Consider the following 10922-nt stretch of genomic DNA (forward strand, 5'->3'; position numbering starts at 1 on the left):
GGGGTTTCACGGTGTTAACCAGGATGGTCTCCATCTCCTGACCTCGTGATCCACCCGCCTTGGCCTCCCAAAGTCTAATATTTTTCATTAAAAAAAGTGCACATTTACAGTTTGGTTCCAGGGCTATGTTAACAGTATTCCTGCCCTCTATCATAAAATAGCCTGAAAAGATCTGGACCTTCTGGACATCCTGCATCAATTACATCCTCTTGATTGTGCAGGATGAGTAAATTATAAGTTTCAGGAGAATTAAAGAACTGAAAGTGTACATGTATGCTGGAGATGCAAAGGAGTGTGCAAAAGAAAGCTAAATCCTCATCTTCCATATTGGGAAATCAACAAAATAGTAACTAAAAAATCCAGAAGATGAAATATAAACGTATTTGTTTTGTTTAAGACAGGGTCTCTATCGCCCAGCCTGGAGTGCAGTGGTACAGTCACGGCTTACCGCAGCCTCAACCTCCCATGCTCAAATGATCCTCCCACCACAGCCTCCTGCATAGCTAGGACTACAGGCACACTCCACCACACCTGGCTTATTTTTTGGTGTTGTTTTTGTAAAGACAGTGTTTCACCATGTTGCCCAGGCTGGTCTCGAACTCCTGAGCTTAAGTGATCCACCCACTCCAACCTCCCAAAGTGCTGGGATTATGGATGTGAGCCACATGCCTGGCCTAAACATGTTATTTAGGTATATGGAGGTAAATACCAAAGAATCAGTCAAAAGTTGAAAGTGGTTGCCTTGGAGAATAGGAAGATACGTTGAAACCTTTAACTCATGTACATGTATAACTTTGAATTTTTTTTTTTTTTTTTGAGAAGGAGTCTCGCTCATGTACATGTATAACTTTGAATTTCTTTTTTTTTTTTTTTTTGGAGAAGGAGTCTCGCTCTGTCGCCCACGCTGGAGTGCAGTGGCACGATCTCAGCTCACTGCAAGCTCTGCCTCCCGGGTTCACGCCATTCTCCTGCCTCAGCCTCCCAAGTGGCTGGGATTACAGGCGCCTGCCACCTCGCCCGGCTAGTTTTTTTTGTATTTTTTAGTAGAGATGGGGTTTCACCATGTTCGCCAGGATGGTCTCGATCTCCTGACCTTGTGATCCGCCCGTCTCGGCCTCCCAAAGTGCTGGGATTACAGGCTTGAGCCACCGCGCCCGGCCTTTTTTTTTTTTTTAGAGACAGGGTCTTGCTATGCTGCCCAGTTTGGTCTTGAACTCCTGCCCTCAAGGGATCCTCCTGCCTCAGCCTCCTAAAGTGCTGAGATTATAGGCATGAGCCACCACACCTGGCCTATGTATAACTTTGAAAAACACAAAAAGCTTTTTTTAAAAAAAGCACTGTAAATGAATTGTTTTCTTATTTCATCCCCTGGGAAAGGTCAGAGCAAATGGGCACAACAGGAGGAGGATAATATTTTGGACTAGAGTGACAGTTCTTCTGACACTGTAGTTATAAGTTAAAGAAAGGCTCAGTGTGTGACCCACTGGCCTTCATCCAGCATTTTTAGTAAAGACAACCAACCTCGAAACAACTGGTGAAATCACCATTCAGTAATTAAATTTAAGCAAAAGATTAATCCACAAACTAAAACCTGTTTAAAAGGTAAAAATTCTGCTTTTCTGGCTGCTTTAGAGGAAAAAGGAGAACATAAAAATACAAAGGTAAAATCCACTTGGCTTCACAATTTTGAATTCTTTTTCAGTTTCTAGCCCCAGGGTCAAGTGGGAGGACCTCTCATGCCTGTGAAAGGAATGCCTTGCCCCACTTCCTTAACGTTTGGTAACAATATAGTGGATGAATGTCCGGTAAGTGGGCGGGTGCTGAGGGGGTTGCAGGAAGTCTCATGAACCTATTTATATTTTACAGGAAGGGTCTTGTCTTTCTCATGCCACTGACATTCTCGTATTCTTTATATGTTTAAACCATCCTGAAAAGAGACCTACACTTAAACTTCAACAATATTTTTTTTCCTTCCCTGAATAAAATTTGCTATAATAAAATACTAGGTATTTGAAGAGAAAATCTTAAATTATTTTCTTTTGAGTATCATGGCTCAAAGACCTATGGCTTTTTACAATCTTAACTTGCTTTGATTAAGTATAATTTTTATTTCCTTTTTGAAGCAAAAAATAAATGATCACAATTTAATATGTGGGAACTCCTTTTCAGCTAGCTTCTGGGTCCTCTCACATTTTGAAAGCATCCTTACCTTCTGGCAAATTTCAGGTCCATCTTTAAAAATATTTTCTGACTAACTTGAGTATGTCATATAACATACTGTTTTACTATATTGTATGTTTAAAAATCACAATATTATTAAAGGTTTATAAGCCTTAGTTTTTTTAAAAAAATCTTATTTAAGCATGTCATAATGTACTATTCATTGTATATTACTTTGCCATTTTATGTTGGACTTTGTTTCTTTTCTTCATTATTATTGTTTTTTGAGACAGTCTTTCTCTCTCACCTATGCTGGAGTGCAGTGGTATGATCATAGCTGCAGGTTTGAACTACTGGGCTCAAGTGATCCTCCCTGCCCCACCCTCCTGAGTAGCTAGTACTACAGGCACACCCCACCGTACCCAGCTAGTTTTTTTTGTTTTTTTAAGGACAGAGTCTTGCTGTGTTGCCCAGACTGGTCTCTATCTTGCTTCTAGCCTCACAGGCTCTAGGCTAGCTGTCTTTGCTCACTCCTGGGGGTAGGGCACGCTAACCATGGCGGGGGGGGGGTTTTAAAGCAAGAATGATAATAGTCCTTCCCTAAAACTGAGTTTGGGGACTGAAACTGCGTGTGTCAAACTAATAAAAGGCCAAAAGATTAGGATTATGAGAGGGGCCTGAATTCTGCTGGAATGTGAATGTAGGCATAGTTTTCAGGTAGCAGGCAGGATCAGAGGTGGAACTCAGACATGGGACCAGATTGAGGTTTAGCTAAAACAAGACCAGGGCAAAAACAGCTTTCAATCAGACATGTCTACCAGTGTGCTGTGTCAATTTACCGTTGCCATGGCAATACCCAGGTGTTACTGCTCCTTTCCATGGCAGTGACCCAATGATCCAAAAGTGACTACCCCTTCCCTAGAAATTTCCGCATAAATCGCCTCTTAATCTACATGCAGTTAAAAGTGGGTATAAATATGACTGCAAAACTGCCCTGAGCTGTTACTATCTGCCTAGAGGTAACCCTGCCCTGCATGTAACACTGCCTCTTCAGTAAAGTTGTTTTCTTCTAAAGTCCTTAAAATAAAATTTTTAAAAATGTAAAAAAGCTGTTTTCTTCTACCTCTGGGTTGCCCTAGAATTCTTTCCTGGACAAAACCAAGAACTTTCGTGGGCTAAGCTCCACTTTGGGGCTCAACTGCCTTGCATCAGTTTCACTAATCTCTTACTGCTCAGGTCCAGAGGTCACAAGATTTGTGACTTCCCCAGTTACTCCTATAGATAACATCACTATTATAGAACCCAAGATTGTTCTTCTTAGATGTTTGTCAGACTTTTGGCAAATGACTGACCCCACCCATACTATGACTCATGACTCAGCCAGTCGTGCGGCCCCCCACCAGAGGGGTACACAGTGCACGATGATTGTTTTCCACACCCCTATGATTGCATCCCCAACCAATCAACAGCATCCATTCACTTGTCCCCTGCCCACCAAACTATCCTTGAAAAACCTAACCTCTGAGCCTTCCGGGGACTGTTTTGAGAGATAACTCCAGTCCTGCTTGGCTGCCTTGCATTCGTTAAATACTGTACTGTAATACCATAGTCTCAGTGAATTGGTTTTGTCTGTGCAGTGGGCAGGAAGAACACGTTTGGCGATTACAGCATCTGGCCCTCATTTTGGACTTTGAAAACAGCCCATGTATTTTTCAATTAAAGAAATATACAATATACAGTGTACAGTATACAGAAGTATAGAGGCTCTAATATGTGGATTGTGTGATGGTTATGATGTATTTTTCCTTCTTTCAGCCTAAATACCTTGGAATTAGGTTTTGTATAGGTCTTGGTATGGAATCACCCCAAGACTTGGTGACTTAAAGTAACCATTATTCCTCACGTTTCTCCCCTTTGGCCGCACAGTTCTGCAGATCTTGCTTGGGCTCCCTCATTGGCTACATTCAGCTAGTGGGTCTGCTGGGACTCTCTCTCCCTGTGATTACTCCGCCACCGGAGGGCCGGATCTGGCTTTCCATACGGTGATGGCAGCAGCATTCCAAGGGAGAAAATCCCATGTACAAGCGCATGCCAAGCCTCTGCCTATATTTCAGTATTATTGCGTCATTGTCCAAAGCAAATCTCATAGCCAAGCCGTTCTCAAACTCCTGACCTCGTGATCTACCCTCCTTGGCTTCCCAAAGTGCTGGGATTACAGGTGTGAGCCACTGCACCCAGCCTAAAGTTTATTTTTAAAAGCTTAATTTTACTGGCTCAGTGGGGTGGCTCACGCCTGTAATCCCAGCACTTTGGGAGGCCGAGGCGGGTGGATCACGAGGTTAGGAGTTCAAGACTGGCTTGGCCAATATGGTGAAACCCCATCTCTACTAAAAATACAAAAATTAGCCAGGCGTGGTGGTACGCGCCTATAGTCCCAGCTCCTTGGGGCAGGAGAATCGCCTGAATCTGGGAGGCGGAGGTTGCAGTGAGCCGAGATCATGCCACTGCACTCCAGTCTGGGTGGCAGAATGAGGCTCCATCTCAAAAAAAAAAAGAAAAGCTTAATTTTACCAATATATTTTCTTTTTAACTTGTTAGCATTAATGTTAACAATCTCCACAATAAGAAATGTTGATTTCCCTACATTTGTTATAGCATTTATTTTATTTTACTTTATTATTATTACTATTTTTTTAGAGACAGGGTCTCATTCTGTTGTCCAGACTGGAGTACAGTGGTACCATTATAGTTCACTAACTTCAAACTCCTAAGTTGAAGCACTCCTTCCACCTCAGCCTCCTAAGTAGCCAGGACTACAAGTGTCCACCACAACACCAGGCTAATTTATTAATTTTTTTGTAGAAATGGGGTCTTGCTATGTTGCCCAGGCTCATATCAAGCTCCCAGCCTCAAATGATCCTCCACCTCGGTCTCCCAAAGCAGTGGGATTACAGGTGTGAGCCCCTGCACTCAGCCATATATTTTATTACCTTTGAATTTAAATACAATATACAAATTCTAAGATTTGAAATTATAAAATTTGCATCAAAGACAAAAATAGAACCTATATATGATTTTTCTCTTTCTATCAAAAAAGGAAAAGGAGTGGCATTACTCCCTATGCTCTTTGGGTACCCTACCCTCTTTGGATATCAAGATTCAAATTCACACCTTTTTTTCCCACTGAAGAGTTAGGCATGGAGGAACTGTGTATGTGTTATCATATATGTAAGTATGTGTGTGGAGAGGCCTATGTAAAGGCATCTTATTATTACACCATGATATAATTTTTCTGTCTGTATGTTTTCACTTTTTTGGAGCAGGTAAGTTAATTTTTTTCTTCTGTAAGAGTATGCTGAGTATGCTGGATAAATAATTAGTTTAAAAATTTAACTCATAATAATATATTTGCTTTACTGATTTATCACAATACCAATAAAAGTCATATATTTAGGTCTACATGTAAAACATGCTTATCCATATTTATTCTTTCAAACAGATGTTTTACAATAATTTGGTTTCATATCTTTTATCAGTGGAAGATTTATGTTTCCCAAGGATTTTATCCGGCTGCTTGGAAGGAACCTTTTCTAACCAATCACATTTTGAGGTCTCGAGACATCCAAATATCTCTCAAAAACTCAATTAGTTTGTGAAACATTTGACAAATTACATGGCTTTTAGGTCATGCTCTTTCAATTCCTTGTCTTTAAAAACAAAAAACGTACTAATTCATGTTAAAAGTTACTCATATGGGCTTGGGCGCGGTGGCACACACCTCTAATCCCAGCATTTTAGGAGGCCCAGGTGGGTGGATTACTTGAGCCCAGGAGTTCGAGACCAACCTAGGCAACATAGCGGGACCCTGTCTCTACAAAAAACTAAAATTAGCTGGGCATGGTGGCACACGCCTGTAGTCCCAGCTACTCGAGAGGCTGAGGTAGGAGGATGGCTTGAGCCCAGGAGGTGGAGGTTGCAGTGAGCCAAGATCACACCACTGCACTTTAGCCTGAGCGACAGAGCGAGACTCTGTCTCAAAAAAAAAAAGTTACTCATATGTATAATTTTTTAAATGTTTTGCTTTCATCTGGAATTATAAATTATACAACAATTTCTGCTCTCTTGATCACTCTCTTGTCTTTTGTCAGTTGGGATATAAAAAGCAGGCTGGGCTGACTACCTTGTTTTGCTGAACTTTGACCTGGCCTTTTAGATTCTTGAAGGCTCCTCAGTTGGCACTCCTTGTTTCCTCATCTGTTAACTGTCTAATCCACTCAGCTGTCTTGGAGCATCCTCCTCTTTGAGTTTTAAATGCATCCTTAAGACAGCAACAACTTGTCCCAAATTACCTGTGATATACCATTTTCCAACATTTATAAATCAACATTTATATAAACATTAAATATGTTGATGGACATGTCCTTGAACTACCCTCTATGTCTTAGTTCTCACAAAAACAAATGTGTTCAGACTATTCAGCCTTTGTTTACCCAAGGTATTTTCTCAGTTCACACAGGGTAGCAGCACACTCAAACTGAGTCTATTCCTAGGTCAAGATGCTTTCAGTGTAAAGACCAAACCATCCAGATCGTCTTCCCTAAAGACCCCTTGAAGCAGTGTAGCTGGGGCTGCCTGGCAGGTGTCCCTCCGGGAGAATTCAAGAACGTTGCCTTGTTGAGTCCACAGTCTTGAACCTATTGCTTCAGTTATTTACATAATCAGAAGTGCATATACTGTATGTCAGTTCTTACAGGGACACCCACTCATTGATGCTGTATTTTTCTTTAAACACCATTTTTGACCAAGCGTGGTGGCTCACGCCTGTAATCCCAGCACTTGGGAGGCTGAGGCAGGCAGATCACCTAAGCTCAGGAGTTCAAGAATTCAAAAGCAGCCTGGGCAACACCGCGAGACCCCATCTCTACAAAATCAATTAAAAAAAACAAACACCATTTTTATGTTTTTCTTACCTAAGAATAAGTCTATCAGGTCTGCTGGCAGAATGCATACTACTAGACCAAAGCTAGGCTCTCAGGCTGTTCTCCATAGAAGGACCCTAACAGTGATTTCAAAGGGCTTGTGGATTTTCTCTCCAGAGTTGGATATCCCATCCAACTATTCATCTATTAAACATAGTAACTCCAAGTCAGGGGACCACCAGTTGTTGAAAGAAACCAGACTTCAAACTGTGAAGATTTGCTGGATAGTATTTTAATGTGGCTAAAATTTTAACAATTGCTGGAGAAAGACCAGAAAATATTAGAAAGAGACCATCTGCATAATCAAAATTTTCTCATTCCCAGAGGCAAGACAGACCTATTTTTATAACAAAAAAAGTTACATGAAAGATACAGTTTTGACTTTGTTCCACTTCAGTCTTCTTTTTTTAAGTTCAAGCAGAAGGGTCATTTGAACCCAGGTGGTCGAGGCTGCAATGAGCCAACATGGTACCACTGCACTCCAGCCTGGGCGACAGTGAGACCTTATCTCAAAAAAACAAAACAAAAACAAACAAAACAACCCATAAAGAAAAAGACTAATAAATTTGACCATATTGCAAGTAGGAACTTCAAAACAAAGCGAAACATAAAAAGTGAAAAGGCAAGTCTCACAGATGAATTTTTAAAAAATAAATTGACAAGTTGACTAAATTTACTTGGAAATGCAAAGCAACTCTAGAATAGCTAATTTTGAAGAGGAAGTACAACGTCAGAGGACTTTCTCTACTTGATTTCAAAACTCACTATAGAGCTATAGCAATCGAGATTGTGTGGTATTGGTATAAGAATAGACATATAGATTTCTAAAACAAAATAGAGTCCAGAAATAGACTCACATTATTGTAGTTAACTGATTTTTAACACATGTACCGGGGTAATTCAAAGGAGAAAAAAATAGTCTTTTCAACAAATGGTGCTGGAATATTGCATATTCAAATTTGGGGAATCTCAACTTCTATTTCACATCACAGACAGAAATTAAAATATCAACTAGAACTAAATGTAGGAACTAAAACTCTAAAACTTCTTGAAGAAAACATAGGATAAAATCTTTGTGAACTCAAGTCAGGCAAACATTTCTTAGATACACCAAAAGCATGAACCATGAAGGAAAAAAAACACGACAAATTGGAATTCACTGAAAATTTTTACGTTTCAAGACATTAATAAAAAAGGGAAGCTACAGAATGAGAGAAAATATTTACAAATATATCTGATGAAGACTTGTATCCAGAATATAAAAAGAACTCATAGAACTTAAGAAAGAAAAAAAACCCCGATTTTCAAAAAAATGGGCAAAAGACTTTTTGATGGTTAATATTACGTGTCAACTTGAGTGGGTCACAGGGTGCCCAGACATTTGATCAAATATCATCCTGGGTTTTTCTGTGAGGATGTTCCTGGGTGAGAGGAACATTTGAAAAGGTAACTTGAATAAAGCAGATTCCCTTCCCTAATGTGGGTAGGAGGCCTCATCCCATCAGCTGAAGATCTGAATAGAACAAAAAGGCTAAAAGGGAACTCCACCTGCCTGACTGCTTGAGCTGAGATCATGTCCTTTGCAGGGGCATCGATGGAGCTAGAAGCCTCATCCTCAGCAAACTAACACAGAAACAGAAAACCAAACATTGCATGTTCTCACTCATAACTGGGAGCTGAACAATGAGAATACATGGACACAGGGAGGGGAACAGTACACGCTGGGGCCTGTCAGGGGGTGCAAGGGGAGGGAGAGCATCAGAACAAATAACTAATGCATGTGGGGCTTAATACCTAGGTGATGGGTTGATAGGTGCAGCACACCACCATGGCACATGTTTACCTATGCAACAAACCTGCACGTTCTGCACATGTATCCTGGAACTTAAAATATTAAAAAAAATTGGTCATAGATAATATATACCCTTGTACATCAGAAGATATACATGTTAGAATGTTTTTGGTAGTATAGTTGTAATGTTAAAAAAAAACACTGGAGGCTGGGCACAGTGGCTCACGCCTATAATCCCAGCACTTTGGGAGGCTGAGGCGGGTGGATCATGAGGTCAGGAGATCGAGACCATCCTGGCTAACACAGTGAAACCCCCGTCTCTACTAAAAATACAAAAAATTAGCCAGGCATGGTGGTGGGTGCCTGTAGTCCCAGATACTCGGGAGGCTAAGGCAGGAGAATGGCCTGAACCTCGGAGGCGGAGCTTGCAGTGAGCTGAGATTGGGCCACTGAACTCCAGCCTAGGCGACACAGTGAGATTCTGTCTCAAAAACAAACAAACACACAAACAAACAAACACTGGAAAGAATTCAGTTGCTCATTGATGGGGGAATAAATTGTGGTACATTCACACAATAGAAATACCACACAACAGTGAAAATTAAATCAATTATAGCTTACATGTAATAACATAGTTGAATTTCACAAATGTAAAGCAAGTTATAGAATGATAACACTTAAATAACTTGAGAACCAAACATATGGGGATAGCTTAACCCAAAGCACATACATATTTGATAGATTTATAAAGATAACAGGAGAAAGAAAAAAAAAACCCACAAAAACAGTGGAGGAGACTTTTCCTAGAGGAGGAAAACAGGAGGCTGGGAGAGGAAAGGGAGTCAATACGGGGCTCCAGGGCGATTGATGCGCAGTTTCTAAGTTGGTTGATGGCCCCGTGAGTGCTGAATTTTTTATTATCCTTCATAATTTACATTTATGTTTTGTATATTCTTTCCTATCTCTCAAATAGTTCATAATGAATAGAAAATATTTGCAAAGTTGTCTAAATGGGTGAGGAAGAAGTCTAGGATATAAGTTACTATAGTGGGTGTATGGGTAAATTTTTTTAAATTTCTGAAACTTCTTTCCCTCTGCCATATATTTTCTTCCCTGCTGTGGAATCCTGATTTTTCCAGCCAATTCTAGCTGAATTTGTTACCTAAACTTTTGCTAGGTCTGTTTAAAAGGTTTGTGCAAGAAACATGAAGGCTTGTGCTGCTTTACTTAAAAGATTGAAGTGGTGCCGGGCGCGGCGGCTCACCCTTATAATCACAGCACATTGAAAGGCTGAGGCAGGTGGATCACCTGAGGTCAGGAGTTCACGACCAGCCTGGCCAACAGGATGAAACCCCATCTCTACAAAAATACAAAAATTAGGTGGGCATGGTGGCGCACACCTGTGGTCCTAGTTACTTGGGAGTCTGAGGCTGGAAGATTGCTTGAGCCCAGGAAGTTGAGGCTGCAGTGAGCTGTGATGGTGCCACTGCACTCCAGCATGGGCAACAGGGTGAGGCCCTGTTTCAATAAATAAATAAATAAAAATTAAAAAAAAAGAAAAGAAAAAAATTACAAAGAAAATGAAAAACTCAATGCCAGGGTAAACAGCAAACTAGATGCAGCTAAACAGAGAGTTGATGAAATAGAAGATAGATAAAGAAGTTAAGCAGAATGTAGATCAAATGTATGAAAAATATAAAGAAAAATTAAGAGGCATGGAATGTAGAGTTAGAGAAGTTTATTGGATACATTTCTTTCTTTTTCTTTTCTTTTCTTTTCTTTTTTTTTAAATGAGACAGAGTTTCAAGCGGGCCGGGCACAGTGGCTCACGCCTGTAATCCCAGCACTTTGGGAGGTTGAGGTGGGTGGATCATGAGGTCAGGAGATCAAGACCATCCTGGATAACACGGTGAAACCCCATCTCTACTAAAAATGTGAAAAATTAGCCAGGCGTGGTGGCAGGTGCCTGTAGTCCCAGCTACTCGGGAGGC

This window comes from Piliocolobus tephrosceles, chromosome 1, assembly GCF_002776525.5.
Source record: "Piliocolobus tephrosceles isolate RC106 chromosome 1, ASM277652v3, whole genome shotgun sequence".
Classification (NCBI taxonomy): domain Eukaryota; kingdom Metazoa; phylum Chordata; class Mammalia; order Primates; family Cercopithecidae; genus Piliocolobus; species Piliocolobus tephrosceles.